The following is an 18880-nucleotide window of genomic DNA, read 5'->3' on the forward strand; positions in this document are numbered from 1 at the left end:
ATCTTATTCTGCATCTCCTTTCTCCATACCTTTATTCACAAATCATCCTACTGCCTGAAATGGGATAAGGCACCTGGAATTGTCATATATCCTTTTAGCTAACTTGCTTTCCTTTAAGATTCAATTCAGGTACCACTATTTATAGGAAGTCTTTCTTCTTTTCCATAGTTAATGTTTGCCTTCTCATTTTACTTCATTTTTGTTATTGTATAAATGTTATTTTTCTGTTGATTTGTTTTTCAGTCACAAAAATACCTTGGTGGTTTGTCATTCCCTTCTCTAGCTCATTTTGTAAATGAGGAAACTGAGGTAAACAGGGTTAAATGGTTTGTCAAAGATCATACAGCAAGTGTTTAAAGCTGGATTTGAACTCAGGAAGATTAGTCTTCCTGACTTCAAGGCCAATATTCTATCCATTTCACCTCCTATCTGCCCTAGAGGTACATGCTATATACATCTAGTAAATTCCTTGAGAACAAGAACTAATTCTATTATTATATCCCATGAGTTGATTATAGTACCTTGAACATAGTACATGGATAATGATTAGTTTTTCATACTTAAATTTCAAAGATTTAGAGAAACAGAAAAGATATATACAGCAATATTTTAATGAAGAAAATACATTTCAGAAATACATTTTTTTTGTTGTTGATGTTAGAAACTCAGTTACAAGGCACAAAATAAAATGCAATGAGAAGGGAGAGGCAATAAGTCACTTCAACAAACATTTGTAAAACACATTTTCTATGCTTTGAAAAGGAGTAGAGAATTAGATAAACAAATTATTTTAGTGTCCGGAAGACCCTGGATCAAATATTGAATTAACCACCTCATGAATCTATGACCTTGGATTAATCATAGAATCTCTTGGAACCTCTATACAAATTTCTAAGCCTGTGAATTCTTGAGCAGTTGAAGATGATCAGTAGTAGGGAGAATTTACTCAATAGGGGTTCCCTACTCCAAAGTTATTCCCTATTTGAGAAAGAGGTAAAAGAAATGAGGGGAGGAAGGAGAGGTTTATGTAAAAATGTGCAAAAAGTGGGTACACAATGAAGATACAAAACCAAAGCCAAAATAAAATAAAAATCCTTTGCCCTCAAGAAACTTGCATTCTATTGAAAATCAAGACTTTTAATTCATCCATGACGTAGAGGGGAGAAATTAACCTTTTGTGAGTTTGGTTTGGACTAAAGTTTGTTCCATCTCTAAAATTCCATATATCTTATCCTGTCACCCCTTTGGTGGTGATGCTTCCTTTTTCCTCTAAATAATCTGACCTAGGTCTCCTGAGTTCTTTGGGCTCATAAAGAGTGCATTCCAAAAATTATTGAAATAGTGCCTTTCCATTGATATATCTGTGGTATGGCCCAGATGAAGGTGTGGGGATCTCTCCTCTGGCAGATCTAGATCCTCCTATCTCATTGCCACTGCAGCCCCAGAGATAAGGTGACTAGACATTCATACCTCCACATGGACAATTAAAAGGAGATTTGCTCAGAGAGGACTTATAAATTGAGGATCACACTAGAGGACTAGAAAATAAACTGGAAATGAATGAAGAATTATAAAAACAATGAATAGACAGCTGATTTGGAACCTAATATGGTCTTCAGTTGTTATATCTGCTATTGCTACTAAGCTATTTAAATCACAGTCATATCTCCCTTAAACTTTAGTCAAATTCCAAAGAGTATATCAAACCATGAAGGAATATTCAGGGGATTTTTAGAAAAGGGTAGATTTAGTTTATTAATTAACTGAATCCCATGTAGCTTCATGCTCTCAGGCAAAAGGAATTGAGAACTCAACTTTTCAGACTGAATGATGAGGATATATTTCTTCACAGTTCAGCTAGAGTCTAGTAATGTGTAATATGGATAGTTTTCATCAGTCACTTAAGGGAGACACTTTTCCCAAAAGGTAATAAAATTTGTAGAGAAAAGTCTCATTTCTAATATGTTATGAGCTTTCCACAGAATCCCCCTCATCATTTACCTCCTAAAATGGTATGTTCACTGCCTATAATGAGGTGTCTCTCAAGTTTCATGTAGTTGAGAGAGAGAGAGAGAGAATAAGAATATAAGATGTTTGAGGTGAAGAATATAAGAATATAAGATGTTTGAGGTGAAGGATTATCTAGCTTTTTTATTTGTACCCCAATTGCTTAGCAGTATGCCAGACACACAGTAAGCATCCTATAAATGTTTTGTTGTTTTTGTTGTTGTTGATTCATCAACCTAGGATTAACAAGAGAAAATGGTCAAAAGCAGGGAGAATTTTATGAAATATTTCATTTTAGTAGTATGAAAATTAGGAGGGTAAATTAAAAAATAAAAATATTCCCTCTATACCTCATATTAAGAAAGTTAAATTTTATAAATTTTCATATGCCCCCAAAGATGTTACTGAACTATTTTTTAAGCTCCATGGCCAAGCAAAAGCTAAAATACACCCTCTATATACCCCAAGACAAGGGATTTTTTAAAATGCTATATTAAAACCTGACTGCAATGACTGAGAAATGTGGAAAAGAAAGCACATAGGAATTCAATATTGTGGGGGATTTAGTCAAAGTATTGTTCAAAATTACTTTGACCTATCTTAAATATTATGCCATCATAGGTAAAGGAATGGGATCAAGTATGTAGAGAAACCATTTGCCATAAAGTTCACAGAGATAACAGGGAATTTGTCCAGCAGGATAGTATTATTTTCTCTGGAATTACCAACATTCCCCTCTCTACTTTTATACCTATACACATATATGTATACACACACATACACACACAAACATATACAGATAATACAATCAGAAGCATCTAGAAATTGAAATTTATATACAGATTTTACCTTATGGAGAACTCAGAAATGTATATATTCTTTATACATACTGAGTAATATCTATACCACTACCATTTTGATGTAGAGAGAGAATTCAGAACAGCTTCATGGGTGTAGCCTCCGGGAGACAACATAGCCATCTCTGCAAAAATACAGGAATAATTGACTGTTCCTCTCTAGGGCTGGCTGCCTGAAGCAGCTATTAGTACAGTTATTTTGGACATCTTTGGTGAGTTGTACAATCACATTGTAACTTATTGTTGCATGGGGAGTCTTAACTTCTGAGGTTTCTTTGTAGATGGCTATACTTGTGTTCTATGGTAACGCCAAAGGTGTAAATCTTTTTTTTCCCCCCATGGCTCCTTCCTCATTTACAAACATGGTGCCCCTAGTTATTATTTTCCTGTAGATCATTTTCAGGCATGGGGAATAGAACAGCAAGAAGATTTTGCCTGACTACAGTTGTTCTTTTTAGGATCTTTTTGTTTAAAAATAATATTTTCTTTTTACCATGATCACATAGGAATCCATTTCTAAAGTGTTTTTGTATTTAGAGGGGGGGAAAGCAGTTTGGTATGGTAGAAAAGAAGTGATTATATCTATATGTTAAATCACAAGATTATAAACTATAGCTTTAAGTATAAGGGCCAAGAACTTATTTGTATGTCAGAGCATAATGAACAGAAACAAAATTTAAATAACTTTCTTAACAACAAAATATGTCAGGAAAAATTTTCAGAGGACAAATAAAGAGCTTCAAGGAAAATTCAAAATATTTCACTAATATGGGTCTTCCTTTGCAACCCTGTTTAATCTGCTTATCATGGGTGACTCTCAACCACTTCCTTCTATAAATTTATAATATGATGTCTACCCAATATAATAGGAGTTTTCTCTCAATTCTTTTCATGTTGGATAAGTACCAATGGATTGCAAGATCTGTTCATTACTTGCTCTCATTATGTTATGTGCCCCTCTATTTTCATGGCAACATAATCCTCTGAAACTTTTCACAAATATTTGATTTATTCCTTAATCAAGGTGTATTAAGAATCTGTCCTGCAATACCTCCAAGAATGTGTTGGTTCTAATACAAATATCTTTTATGTACATTTTCCTTTTTTCCATTTATTTTTGTTTTCTCAGAACCATTTGTAGTTCCTCTACAATTATACCTGGGAATGTGATGTGGTAGTTTTATTGTTCTAATGGTGAAAAGAAATGTTTGAATTTTGTTTTCATATTTAATCTGTATTTTCTCCTTTAAAACCCTTGAGGTGACTTTATTAGTTGTTTCTTGACAGTTCTCTCTTAAACTTAATATATATATATATATATATTCCTTGATTTAGCTAACTGTACTACTCATATAAAACATGTAAGCATCTTGAGGGAATTTTACAAATTAGTTATTACTCTAAACTCGTTTAACACTTGACTACCATAGTTGGCTTAGGAAGTGATTGAATTATATGTTCCATTTGTTTTATTGTTGCTCCTTTATATTTTTTTGCAATTAACTTTTATCTCATACTTCTGCATTAAATGTTATAATTAGTGTCCATTTTTTTGTTTTCTTTTTTCACTTTGTGGCATAAACAATATATTTAAATAAGTTAGGATGATTACATTTTGTAATTATTTGTACTCCAGCACCATATTTTTCTAAATTATATTTTTCTAATTTTTTGACTTATCTTTTTTTTATCTTTATCAGTTGATGGGTTACCTACCATAGCTGACAACTGTTTTATGAATGACTCACATATGAGGCAAGGACTTTGAATCATGTTTTAAAATGCATTTTTGATCACTTCATATATGTTTAAATTTATATAAAATAATTATATTCTTTTTTAAATTTAATTTCAATTTCCAAATTTTCTCTAACTTTCTACTCACTGCATAATCCTTTAAGAAGATAAGAATTACAATACTTATTATACATATGAAGTCACACAAAATATATTTCTGCTTTAGTCATATTGTAAAAAATAAAAAGAAATTTTAAAAAATTCTTCAGTCTGCACTGAGTTCATTAGTCCTCTCACTGTAGGTGGATATAATATTTCATTACAAGGAGGGGATGAACTCACTCTATCATGTATTGAATTAATTTGTAGGATATTTTGAAGTTGTTTTTTTTTTTTGAGAATTTTCTCAGCTCTCTATCCTCTGTTATAGATAGATAATTGTCAGACTACTACTATTATTTTCACACTGGCTGTTTTTCCAAATACTTATCATGAACACTTTAATATGAGATAAGGAAATATCCTATAAAAGAACAAACATATTCTACAATCAATTTTGTTATTTACCTGGCTGATTCTGTAGAAATAGGATTATAGAAATAAAAGTCAGAGTTAAAGTGAAGTTGAAGGTTGTCTTTAAGAGACTCGAATGTGCACATGCTAGAAACTCTGAAGAGAGGATTCTGGAATGCAGGCAGAGGAGGAAGAGTTTTGAAAGTGCAACAGTCACTTCACTCTCTTTCTTTCCTGAAGCCTGGGAGGAAGGAGCTTCTCTCTGCTGAGCCTCTCTTTCCAAGCCTGTTTGTGAGAGAAGGGAAACCTTTGAAATTCCTTTGGAGGTACTTCTTCCACAGAAGAAACCTACATCAAGATTTCTCTATTTTATCAACCCTGACTGAGAAGAAGTTTTAGCACCCTCATTCAACTTAGAGAAACTATTAACAACCACATAAAACAGCAAGGGAGGATTTTAATGTCAGGTAGCATAGAGAGGGTTTGGGGATATTTAGCCAGAAGCAGGGAGTGATAGGGAGTTTCAAGATCTCAAAGACTCCATCTTGTGATGGATGTAGAGGGAAGAGGGAAGTATTAGAATTTAGAGATTAGGGCATCTCCGTTTCTAAATCCTCCCTCCTTACCCTTTGTTAATCATTAAATCTGTTACTTTTATAACAAACAGTTTGAAAGACTGGCTTGCGCTCTGACCCTAGTGTGGTAAGGCTCAATCTGCCTTACTTCAGTACTTACTGGTACTGTGGTACCTGTTCCCTTGGTGGATAACAACATCCATCCACCTCAGTTTATATCCATTACTTCAACTCTTAGAAAATAAATACCTGCATAATATCTGGTTTGTCACTAGATGGCAATTTGCTTTGTTTAAATAATAGAGCACAAAGTGGGAGCAAATACACATACACACATTTCTGAAATTGAGATCCAAAGCAAGAATGAATAATCTGAACTGAGGAAATTGAAGGAATGACAGGCAGGAACTGCCTGCAAAAAAGTTTACTGCTTTGTGGAAAGTAAAGGGAATGCACAATTCATGAACTAGAAAGGGCTTTGTTCTTTTGTACATTCTTGTTCATTTTGTACTTTAGTACTCTTTTCTGGGCTTTCTGGAATGGAATTGCATGTTTTGTGTTCTCTAAATAGTGTTCTCTCTTCTTTTAAAAGATGCTTTATCTTGGAGATTGAATTACCAAAGAAAACTAGATATTTTGATTAGTTAATTTCTGTAGATTAACCTTGTATGTAATCTTCTTGATGGTAATCACCACCTAGTACAGTATTTAGTATTTATTAAGTGCTTAATTTATACTTATTGTTGCTAAAATTTGACATTGTCATAATAATAATTGACTTTTCAAAAATTAGACTTTTCAAACTACATACAGGAACACAAAAACTGTAGGAAGTACTGGTATCTTTTTTTTTTTTTGCAGTGGAAGAAATAGTCCTAGAGGAAGAACAGAAGGAAATAAGCATTTGTTAAGGGTCTACTATGTGTTGGGTATTGTGCTAAATATTTTAAAAATGTTATCTCAGTGTTCTTCACAAGAACTCTGGAAATTACTATTATTATCTACATTTTTATAGTTGAGGAAACTGAGGCAAATAGGTTAAATGATTTGTCTTAGGCCAGACAGTGAAAAAGTATCAAAGGAATGATATATGATAATTATTCTTGAATTCAAATCCAAAGCTTATTTAGGATATCTTGTTGTTCCTTAGCAATGTGGATAGGTAGATTTTCAGCAAGTCATGCCCCTTTTTAAAATTACTATGTGGTTACAGTGTATTTTTAATATATTGATGCAATTTTTAATCATAATTTTTTTATATTTTTTTATAATCCATATTCTCTCCCTCCCTCGACTTCCTCCTCCACAAGAAGGCAGGTAATATTATGTAGGTTACACATATATTATCATATAACACATATTGCCCTATTCATTATGTTGTGAAAAAAGACACAAATTGCTTATATCAAAGGAAAATATATGGAATAAAGAAAGGTATGTTGGATTCTTCATTAAGATTCTGTCAGTTCTTAATATTGTGGTAGAAAAAATTTTCCATCATGAGTCCCTAGACAGAATCATTACTTCACCTTGTTACTTAAGGAATCTAAGATTGTTTTACTGAGAGAAAAAAAATATTCCAGAGATGAAAAGTATTATCTTCAATTACTAAAAGTCTTCTGGGGTCGGGGTAGAGGTGGGAACTGCCTTACTGCATATCACCAACTAGAAAGAAGAAATCAAAGTCCAGATTTTGGTGTGCTAAGGATAACCTAGGTAGCTAGGTAATTGGAGATACCCAATGGGGGAATAGGCTAGATTGAGATAGAGTAACTTTCCCCTCAAGGCAGCTAAGTGGTAAAGTGGATAGAGCACTGAACTTGGAATTAGAAAGATTCAACTTTATGAGTTCAAATCTTGCCCTAGACATTTACTAGTTGTATAACCCTGGGAAAATCACTTAACCTTATTTCTCCTCAACTTCTCATCAGTAAAGTTTGCTGGCGAAGAAAATGGCACACCACTCTAGTATCTCTGTCAAGAAGACCCCAAATGGGGGTCACAGATAGTCAGACATGGCTAAATAACAACAAAAGCATTCCCTTTAGTTAAAATCTTAAATTGGAGTTGTATAACCATTTGTTAATCATATTTTAAAAAGGCACTTTTATACAGCTTGGACTGAAACTATTCCAACTTTGATTCTGTGACTGTTTTTCAAATGAAAGAACTAAGGAACCAACAGATTAACCAAGAATAAGACTGAATAGAAATATATCTGCTGGAGGAAATAGAGAAAAAAAAAATATAAAATCCATTTGAACTAGTATTATGTACAAATCATTATTTGAATGAATAGTTATTCCATTTTGTACTCTAGTTATTATTATCTTGAATCACCTAGTCTTCTCAGCCCTCTACTCAATTCTCTGTTTTCTACTTTATTGTGTACATATTTCTGATCCTCGATGTTATTTTTCCCTCTTCCCTTCTTGCATATGCACATGGAGGTGGAAAGGATGGGTGCATGATGCAGCGTTATTTCAGATGTAATCCCCTTTCAAAGGATTGGTAAAGAATTCCTTTTCTGGATTTTTCTCCCTCTGATTCAAGGACTGGGGTATAGAGTATGTGGGGATTTCAGGTTTTAGAGGGTTGCGAATAAGACTGTTAGTGTTATCAGAGTGAACAGATGGTGCCAGCTCTTAAGCTCTTGCTTTTTTTTTCTGTAGAAGCTCTTCTAACTCTTCTAAGAGTTTGTTCAGCAAAGCAAAGGCTGGGGTCAGGCCCACAGCAAAGCACTCTTTGCTTTTTTATCCCACAGGGCTAAAGGGTGGCTCAGGTAACCATTTTTCAAGACTTCAACAACTTCAGAGGGGGCTTATTAATTTCTCTCACCTAAGTCTAACTTCTGAGAGCATTAAATTAATTTTCTTTAAAAGGAAATTGCAGTATGATTGGCAAGACAGGGATTATTAGTAAATTCTCATAAATTTCTCCAACAGAACACACTTACACTCACACACACACATCAATACAGTATAGCAAAAGCTGAATGTACAAGGCAAGAAGGCACAAGTTCTTTCACTTCAGTGAAATAACATGGGGTTGACCGAAATGCAGCTGATACTCGGCATCTTCATTCTCCAGCCATAGTGCACACAAGGTAGAGACAAATCCAATATTTTCTTGCTGTCCCCAAACATCGTGAATGAGTTGGAATTTCCAATAATCCTTCAAATTTTGCTCACTCGCAGAAAACAAGATCAATGTGGTTACAGAGGGAGAAGAGGAGGCAACACAGTTCCAAATAAAAGGGAAGGAAATTGCAGTCATGAGAAAGCAGGGAAATGGAAATCCATTTAGGTGCCTCTTACAACTCGCTTGGAATTTGTTTTTGGTAACTCCATAAGCCAGCGTCCTATATTGCCTAAATCAAGGAGGTTGAATATTCCAGGCATTTGGTTTTATGAAACAAAAGTCTCAGAGTCCAAAGAATAAGGAATATAAGGATAAGCTACTGGAAATAAATATGAGAAAAATGCTGAAAGAACAAAAGACTAATATATAAATTAAAAAAAAAACTTTCGCTATAAACTCAGTTTAATAACAGATAAACAACCAGAACTCATAAAGATTATAAAAAGGGATGAGTAAAAAATTCAGAAATCATTGGGAACAATGGGACACTTTTAAGGTTTTTAACTCAAATTCAGATGCTTAAAATTTGCTGCTGTTACGGGACAGTAACAGTATTAAAAACCAAAGGCTATAGATTTGATCTTCACTTTTATCCCCTATGTTTTTTAATCTAAAAGTCTCACTATTGTAGTCTTATAATTTATGATTTTCTGCTTTTGGAGCTTTTAACTTGTATAATTTGTTATTGTATAAGAAGAACTATCCTCTAGCACACAGCTCTGCAATCTTCCTAGGATGGAGATGATGAGGATGATAATGGTGGTGGTAATTATGATGAAGATGACAATCTAATTCTCATTTTATGTAATGGTGTTCATAAAGAAACAGACCTAGATTTTGATATTGTAATACCTTTTATAATCAACATTCTAAGAAATAATATATTTGGACCATTTTGTAGTAGATAAAGTGTATATTTTGTTTTCTTGTGAGTACAGAGTATTTGGGAGGCAGCTAGTGTTTTGGCACAGTGGCTAGAGTTCTGGTCCTGGAGTAAAGAAAACCTGAGTTCAAATCTAACTTCAGACACCAGCTATCACCCTGACTAAGCCACTTAATCTTCATCTTCCCCAGGTTTCTCAAATTTAAAGAAGGAATAATAAGAGCACTTACCTCATGTGTTTGTTGTGAGAATCAAATGAAATAATATTTGTGAGGCATTTTGCAGGTGCCTATGCTTTATAACACATAGTAAACATGTTATACATCTTGTTCCTTTTCCTCTAACAATCTGTGAATGTTTTTCTTCAAACCCTTACCTTTTGCTTTAGAATGAATATTATGTGTTGGTTCCAAGGGAGAAGAGTGGTAAGGGTTGCTAAGCAATGCAGGTTAAGTGACTTGCCCAGGGTCACACAGCTGGGAAGACTATGAGGCCAAATTTGAACTTGGACCTCCAGTCTCTAGTCCTGGCTCTCAATCCACTGAGCTACCCTGTGAATGCTTTGAATGGAGGAGAGGACACTGGCTTCTAATTTTGTGATTGATAATGTCACTAGTTTATGAATTGAGGGGGTATATCTGTGATGCTTCTTTTTTAAGAGAAGTAGGAGCTGGCTTATGTCTAAGAAGAAGATGAGAAAAGTTTTCCTCATAATTTATGTACAACTATGAAATATCTGACCTAACAAAGCAACCATTGAATACACATGTTTTTATTCACTTTATTTACCATTATCTTTGTTATCTTTGTTCTCTCTCACTTTTTTTTTTGAGTGCAATAATCCATTTGAAATAGCCCTGGGACATATTCCTAAATTTTTACTATTCTTAAATTTAAAATTCTCAAAGCTCTGTAGAAGATAATACATTTTTTATTGTTCAGTTGTTTCAGCCATGTCCTACTCTATGTGACCCAACTTGGGATTTTCTTGGCAAAGATACAGGAGTGATTTGCCATTTCATTATCTAGCTCATTTTATAAATGAGGAAACTGAGACATACAGGGTTAAATGACTTGCCCAGGAACACACACTAGTATATGAGGTCAGATTTGAACTCAGAAAGAGAGAAGTTGTCTTGACTCCAAGCAGCAATCTATACCTAGCTATCATCTGTTATACATTAAAATAATGCTTTTAATAAATAAAACATTGTGATAAATATAAGTGCTGTAAACTTATTAAAAGCATCTTCATTACAAATCTAGTAGAACATGGTGTCATAAGGATTATACATGCTTCCTCTTCATTCAATATATTTTTGATTTCTCCTTTCAATTCTCCATATTTTGAAAGTTGATTTTTGTTCCACGTAACTTAGAATTCATGAAATTAGTCGTGGTGATATCTATTTAAACTACTTTGAAGTTGTAATATCTTGACATACATCCATGATACAATAGTTTTGATTATGATAATAATCCCATTATAGTATAATTTTGTTAAGTTGTCAAGAATATTTGATATCTGTATTTATGATACAGGAATTGCTTACCTGTAAGTTTATGAAAAATAGTAAATTTCTGAAATAAAATTCAGGCTGCTTGTTTCTTGCTATTTGCTAGTTGCTAATTTGAATTCTGCCTTGTTTTGTTGTTCAGTTTCTTCCATTTCCTTGCTTTGTCCACACTGATTATTAGATTTTATAGATTATTTTTATAAGTAGTAGGATCTAATTATCCTGAACTCACAGACTACATTGTTACATTCTAACATGAGTTTTAAGAGCTACAAGCTCAGTGGCACATTGACTTAAACTTTGTGTCTTCATTCTAGAAATGACAAACCAATTAATTAGCAAGAATGATTCAGTGAAAAAATCTTACAATACAGACAGATACAGATAGATAGACATATGAGAGAGACAGGCAGACAGAGAGCAAGAGAAAAACAGAGAAACAGAGAGAAAGAATGAATAATTTCATATTATCTTATGTAACTGTTGGCCATATAATTTTGGTAGTTAAAAAAAAACATTTCTTATTTATGTAAGCATTTTCCTTAGTTATTTTTGTATAGTCCATGCTATTATCCCTTCTAAACAAACTACAAAGGGTATTTATAATTTTATAAAGCATATGAAAGTTGAAATTCACTAACAGCTTTAGTCCCTTCCAGATTCTCTTGACATGGACCTTTCTATAGTGTCTTGATATGAAGTGATATTTTTTTCCTAAAAATTATTGTTGGCTGTAAAGCAAAGAATGCCATACTTCACATTTATGTGTTAAAAGAAAGACATAGAAAATGTAGTATTTCACTAGTCAAATGTGAACCTAATCTTCCAAGTTTTCTTCTTGATAGTCTTCATTTCCCCCCTAAAATTGAATTTATATTTGGTTTCAGTAGGAGAAATATATTCCAACAATATTTGCTACTTCTCTTTGTAACAGGGTATTGGAGAAACACCAGCAAGACCCTCCATTGATGTACCTGTGGTGAATGTAGTGGGTGTGTAAGAACTCCAAAGGCCCCATCCCACTGTATCCAGGCAGAAAAAGAGGAAATGTGGATGGGACTTATGTAAAATGATATTGATGGGAAGGTGATTTGGAGTCATAAATCTAACAGACTTACTTGGTAGTAGCACTTGCTGGGTTCAGTGTAGCAGTGAACAAGTAGAGTGGCCAGGAGCTGAAAGACAGGCAGCAGAGGATTTGGCACAAGGATTAATGATACAAGAAAATAAGGGAACGAAAGAGATAAAAAGATTTATTAAATGCTAATATGTGCCACACACCATGTTAAACATTTAATAAATAACTTATTTGATCCTCTCCAAAACATTGAAAGTTTATCTCCATTTCAGAAATGAGGAAACTGAGGCAGGCAGGGGTTAAGTGACTTGGTGATAGTCACACAGTGTCTGTGGCCAGATTTGAACTTCTCTTCCTCATTTTTGGTCCAGTGCTTTATTCATTGTGCTAACTTGCCTTCTATAAAAGAGATAAACGGTAAGTAGCTCACACAGAGTGGCCCTGGTTTGGAAATTGTTGCTCAGTTTAGCAACTGAGCCTTCTGCTAGTGTGACGAGTCATGTTTAAAGACACAAGAAAAAATCACTTGAAGGAAGGAAAGATAATAAATAAAAATAAACAGTGCTTAATGAATAAAACTACTCCTTTGCTAAACCTATGTGTATACAAAGCCATTATCTCTTCTTTTTATGCGTAGTTGAAATTTTGTACCCCAGGATTATGTTCCCCAGCATTTTTTTAGTATTTCCGAGAATTCCTCTCCTCTATGTCCTCATGTACTTTTTTTAGGTTTGGTTGTTTAAAGTTTCTGTTAAGAATACCCTCGGGGTCTTTTTTTCCTGTTAACCCATCTAGAAAAAGGCTCTTTCTCTCACTTTACTTTCTTTTACCTCGTTATTATTATTAATAAATCTTATAAAAATAATTCTTGGAGTATTTGGATATTTGATTTTTATCTTATAATACACACACACATATATTAATCTTTTCTTTGTTCCACAGCATGGCTATCTAGTGTTTAAAAGAAGAAATTTAAATATCATTAGGAGAGGTCTAAAATAACTCAGGTTACAACATTCCTTCAGACAATACCCTTGGTGAAGGGAGCAACTGGGTAGCTCAGTGGATTGAGAGCCAGGTCTAGAGACCAGAGGTCCTAGGTTCAAATATGACCTCAGACACTTCCCAGCTGTGTGACTTTGGGTAAGTCACTTGACCCCCATTGCCTAGCCCTTACTGCTCTGCTGCATTGGAGCCAATACACAGTATTGATTCCAAGAGCAAAGGGAAGGGTTTAAAAAACAAAACAAACAACAACAAAAGGAACATACCCTTTGTGGGGTAAATAGGGTCTAAAGCAATTGTAGAAACTATTCAGGACAAAGAAACTTCCTAGAGATGAGGTGAGGTACATACGTGCCCAGAGGCCTCGGTAATGGAGCACAGGTTACTTAAATAGCGTTTGCTAAATAATTTCTTCCATGATTGAGAAACTCAAGCCATTCCTTAGAAGTGAGCAGTTTATCTCCTAAGGAATACCCGGGTGACGCCCTGTGTGACCCACACGCTCAGATCTAAAGAGCTGATTAAAGATGATCTGTGGTATTTATGAAGTAGTGAGATTATTTCTTCTAGTCAGGAGCTGACGGCTAGGCTTTGGTAAAATGTCAGGAACTGGCTGCTTGATAATGAAGTATTGACCCCAAAGGAAAACGAAACCAGAAACAAAAACGGAAATAAACCAAAATGCCCGATTTGTCCTGTCTACTCTATCACTGGAAGAGAGGGTGTGTTCCTTTCCAGCCCGGTAGAGCCGCATTGGAATGAGTCAAATAAGGCTAGAGAGAAATCCCTGGCTCTGGGATGCTGTTCGGTCTTTTAAGCATTTTGTGAAAAGTAACTTTTTGGTACCTGCGGTATATACTATTTTAAGGAATACAAATCCTGCAATTGCTAGTTATAGCTCCATAGATTGATTTACTTCTTAGAATAAATTGACGTATGAATCTAAGAGGTAATATAGAATGAGATAGAAAAGGACCTTCTCTATGCTCAGGGACAAGTAAGGAGGACTATCATGGGTTAATATGTAGTATTTTCACTTGCTACCTTTCAATCTGTTATCTGGCTTTCTTTGCTACTAGAAGAGTTAACACAGGGATTGCATATATTTTCTTCCAGTCTGACTGAACAATTTGGAAATATATTAATTATAAACTTTATTTTAGTTAATAGGTGAGTGAGATTTGTATGTTTTATGTTGGTAAATAGTTATTCAAATAGTGCACTGGCATATCTAAGAATAATTTTACCATATTATTTTCCCTAGACATTATGGTTAGAAATCAATTCATAAATTATATAAGAATGAAGTTAAATGAATATGAAATGATGCATATATATTAATATTATGAGAAAAATAATTTGGTTCTTTTCAATGTATTTAAAGAAAATGTATTACAATTATAATAGTTTCTTTTAATGACACTTGTATGAGAAGATATATAAAATATTTAGTCTTTTTATCTATTCATTCTGGGCATTTATTTATAAAATAATTTCCATCTTAAAATATCCTACTTTTGATCAAGAGTTCATTATTAGGCATAGACCCCAAGAAGACAAAAAAAAAAGGAAAGTCTTAATATATTCCAAAATATTTACTGTAGTCCTTGTTTTTTACAGTAGGATAAGACATGAAAAAGCAGGCACCAATCATTTGGGAAATGGATGAATAAATTGTGGTACATTAATGAAATGGAACATCATTGTGTTGCACAAAACATTGAAGGTAAGTACAAAAAGAATGGAAAGACATAAATGGATGCAAAGCGAAGTAGCTTAGTTAAACAGTCCACAAAAGGACTAACACAATGTAAACAGGAAGAATGATGACAAAGCAATCAAACCTATTATTTGCAAATGTATAATGTCACATGTGGTCTCCCAGAAGAGATATGAGAAGATATCTAGGTTTGATTCTTTGCAGAGGTAGAAGACTATGAGTGTAAAATACTATATATGTAATATCATGTTTTCCATTGTCCCCAACCTATTTAGTTATGCTAAAGAAAAAAACACAGCTTAACTCTACAATATATTAAAAAACTGCATTTTTTTATATCTATCTATAACAGTGATTCTAAACTCATGGACCTGTTTCTCCACACATAGAAGCAGAGATATATGTGTTCTTATATTTCTTCCTAGAGAAAAATCATGGACATTTTAATTTTAGAGCATTCAGTTTTTATTGTTTTGATATTATTCTTTCCATTCCCATTGTTGCTGATATAGGTTAAGAGACATCAAAAATGAGAACTTTAAGGAAGTTAAAAACAAAATAAATGGCATCTAACTTGTGTGAGATAAGTAAATATTTTTAATAAAATGTGTAGTTTAGAAAATAAAGTTTTTAATTAGTAACATTCCATGAGACAAGCAATATATTTCAAGAAGTTGTTCGTTTGAGCAACAGAATTTTCCACAGCAGTTTATCTTTCAATCTTATCTAAAACGATGGACAAATATACAAGTTGTGATTCTAAATGAATTATATGAGTTAGTACATATTCAGCACTTCTATAAAAGAAACATATAGTATTTTGCATAATCCATTTTGTTTCTACAATGTAATTATTATATATTGGACAAATTATCTTGTGTTGTTTTAACCAAACGACCTCTCAGAATCTATCATTGTGAAAAAAATATAACTACCTTCATTTATGCATGCGATCCACCTGTCAATTAGAAAGGCAATTGACTAAAAATGATGTCTAAGACCATTCTCAATGAAAGTTGCTTGTGTGTGTGTGTGAGAAAATATAAGTTTCCTAATAAAGTTATTGGATGCCAAGCAAGATAAAATTTAAAAAAAGCATAATATCTGGACTTAGGGCACCTAGGTGCATATCCCATTCTAAGAGATCTTTTATAAGCATTAATGCATTCTAGGTTTCAGTTTGCTCATCTGCCAAATGAAGTGTCAGCAAGAGTGGAGTGGGTAGATAAAGTAACTTACAGCTCTGAGTTTATTACATTCTGATGCATTTGTATCCACTAAAAAAAAAGATCTTGCATATAATGTAAACAAAACATGATGGGATCAAATATTAAACTTAATACTTAAGCTTAAATAAACTTAATACTGAAGTTTAACTATTAAGCTTAATAATGACTTTTGCATTCTAATATTTCCAATTGAATTAAAAACTCTTATTGGACTTCAAGGATTACATGATGAAAGTTCCATCTGGGAAACTAGTTCAAATACAGCCTCAGATCCTTATTGGCTGTGTGACTCTGGGGAAGTTATTTAACCCTATTTGCCTTGGTTTCCTCATTTATAAAATGATTAAGAGAAGAAAATGACAAATTACTCCACGTGACTTTGAAAAGAAAATCCCAAAAGTGGTCATGAAGAGTTGGATATGAAAATTACTGAACAACAACAAAAAAAAAAAAAACACAATAGAGTTTGGAAAGTGAATTCACATCTCTTAAACAGTTCTCAAATACCCAATTTTTAAAATGTAGATGTAGCTGCTATTATATGAATATCTCCATGGATAACTAAATAGAACTAATTTGTATTTAAGAAATCTCTTAGCAGATATTTTCATACAGAGTGATATGTCAAGTCAAATAACAGTTATTAAGCACCTGCTATTGGTTAGAAAACTGTGCTAAGCATGAAGGAGAACATAGAAAGTTAAAAAACTTTTCTTGATCTCAAGAAGTTCAATCTAATGAGGGAGAGAACTTACAAATTACAGTGTAAAAAAACCCAAATATATAAAGGATTAATTGGTGATAGTCCATAGAGAGAAGACGTGAGGATTAAAAGGGATAGGGAAAAGGATCTGGTACAAGGAGAGAACAAGTCAAGAGTTGGGGATGAAGAGATTTAGCATCTCAACCTTGGAGTAAGGAGGAAGGAAGGGAGAGTAAATGAAAAAGCTTGGAATTGCATAATGGAATTAGAAAGGAAAGATCTAGTTTCTGTAGATCACAGAAAGTATAGAGGAAAATAAAAGACATAAGGTGATGCTAAACATAGGTAGGGGCTAGGGTAGAAAGTGTTTTAAAAGTCAAAAAGACAATTTTACATTCAGCACTTTTGACCATAAACTAACAGGAAGACAAGAATATATTGCAAGCGAGGTTGCTATTATCAGATATATTTACCACAATTAAATATGCAAAGTATACTATGAAATAAAGAATAAATTTAAGTGCTTACTGTATGTCAAACATTTTCCTAAGTGATCGGGCTACAAATACAAAAGCAATCACTATATTCCTTTAGATGTTTCCATTTCACCTTCTTGCTGTGTGACCCTGGGCAAGTCACTTAACCCCCATTGCCTAGCCCTTACCACTTTTCTACCTTGGAGCCAATACACAGTATTGACTCCAAGAAGGAAGGTAAGGGTTTAAAAAAAGAATTTTCCATTTTACAAGGGAAAGAAAACACATATGGGAACTTCCCTGAAAATTCTGGGATAGTTTCTGATGGCATAGGAAAGTTGATTGGCATATACCATTCAGGACTAAGAGTTTATTTGATCATGGTTCTAAGACTGGAAGATGTAATTTGATTGAAAAATTATGGGCAGTAACAAGACAATATTCTACGTGGGATGGGTGGAGGGGGGTATTCAATTATTAGGGAGTGAAATGAAACTTGGACGGGACTTCCTCGAAATAGTGGACAAGTTGAGATGGTCAACATTTCCTGTAAAATTTAAAGTTCTTCAGGGCAGCTATTTTCATAGTTGTCTTTATATTCCCAGTACCTAACATGCTAGGTGGGATGAAGATGTTAAATAAATGTGTATTAAAATGAATTGCATCAAGTTAAACTCTTCTATTTTCTAATTCTCTAAATTTTAGTAGTAAGAAATCATAAAAACAAGGATGTACCTCTTGTATCTTTTAAGGTACATCATGTATTTTTTAATTATATATATGGGGAGAAACTTTGTTGAAGAATGAGGTCAAATTAGATATATTTTGATATTTATAAATTATACATATACTCATATATAAAACATATTTTTCACTTATGTCCACTAAAGGCTTTTATCTCTTGTCTCATGAAATGTTGAGATGTTTCTAAATTTTCCTTCAGCTCCATTTCTATTTACCATATACTAATTCAAAAACTCAAAAATCATTTATTAGAGCAAATTATGTACCAAACACTGTGCTTGATGCTAAAGATACAGATGAATAAATGATACAGACCCTATCTTTAATGTTAATATGTTCTGTACAAATGCTTTTAAAACTATGATCTTACATTACAAATTGATTGGTAGAATGTCTTCATTATGAAGACAGTATTATAAAAATCTTCATGTACTTTGTTCTGTCCTGAATTTCTAATGTGATGATTTTGCTTATTGGGGTTTTCACAAAGCTTCTGTTAAACTTTTTTTTTTTTTTTATCACATCTCTCTCATTTAGAAGGAGTCATTGCTAATAATTTCCAATCATGTTTCTCTATAAATTTTGTAACCAGGTTTACATTCAAAACTCATGTTTACCTTTGTTGACATTCATCTGCTTTCCAAGTATAGTGAGTATTTGCTTACTAAGAAGTTATATCCTCTTGTGATCTTTTC

The 18880-nt window shown here is 33.3% G+C and overlaps 1 long non-coding RNA gene across 1 annotated transcript; it reads right to left on the reverse strand.

Annotated features, from left to right (window-relative positions):
• Nucleotides 1–605: 605 nt before the first annotated feature.
• On the reverse strand, nt 606–5423 carry LOC107649429 (uncharacterized). Its single transcript, XR_008912850.1, has 3 exons — nt 5169–5423; nt 2857–2989; nt 606–2243 (listed from the first exon to the last, which is right to left on the reverse strand). It is a non-coding gene; the product is annotated as an uncharacterized LOC107649429 (long non-coding RNA).
• Between the last annotated feature and the right edge of the window lie 13457 nt (nt 5424–18880).

The sequence above is a fragment of the Monodelphis domestica genome, chromosome 6, assembly GCF_027887165.1.
Source record: "Monodelphis domestica isolate mMonDom1 chromosome 6, mMonDom1.pri, whole genome shotgun sequence".
Taxonomy (NCBI): Eukaryota; Metazoa; Chordata; class Mammalia; order Didelphimorphia; family Didelphidae; genus Monodelphis; species Monodelphis domestica.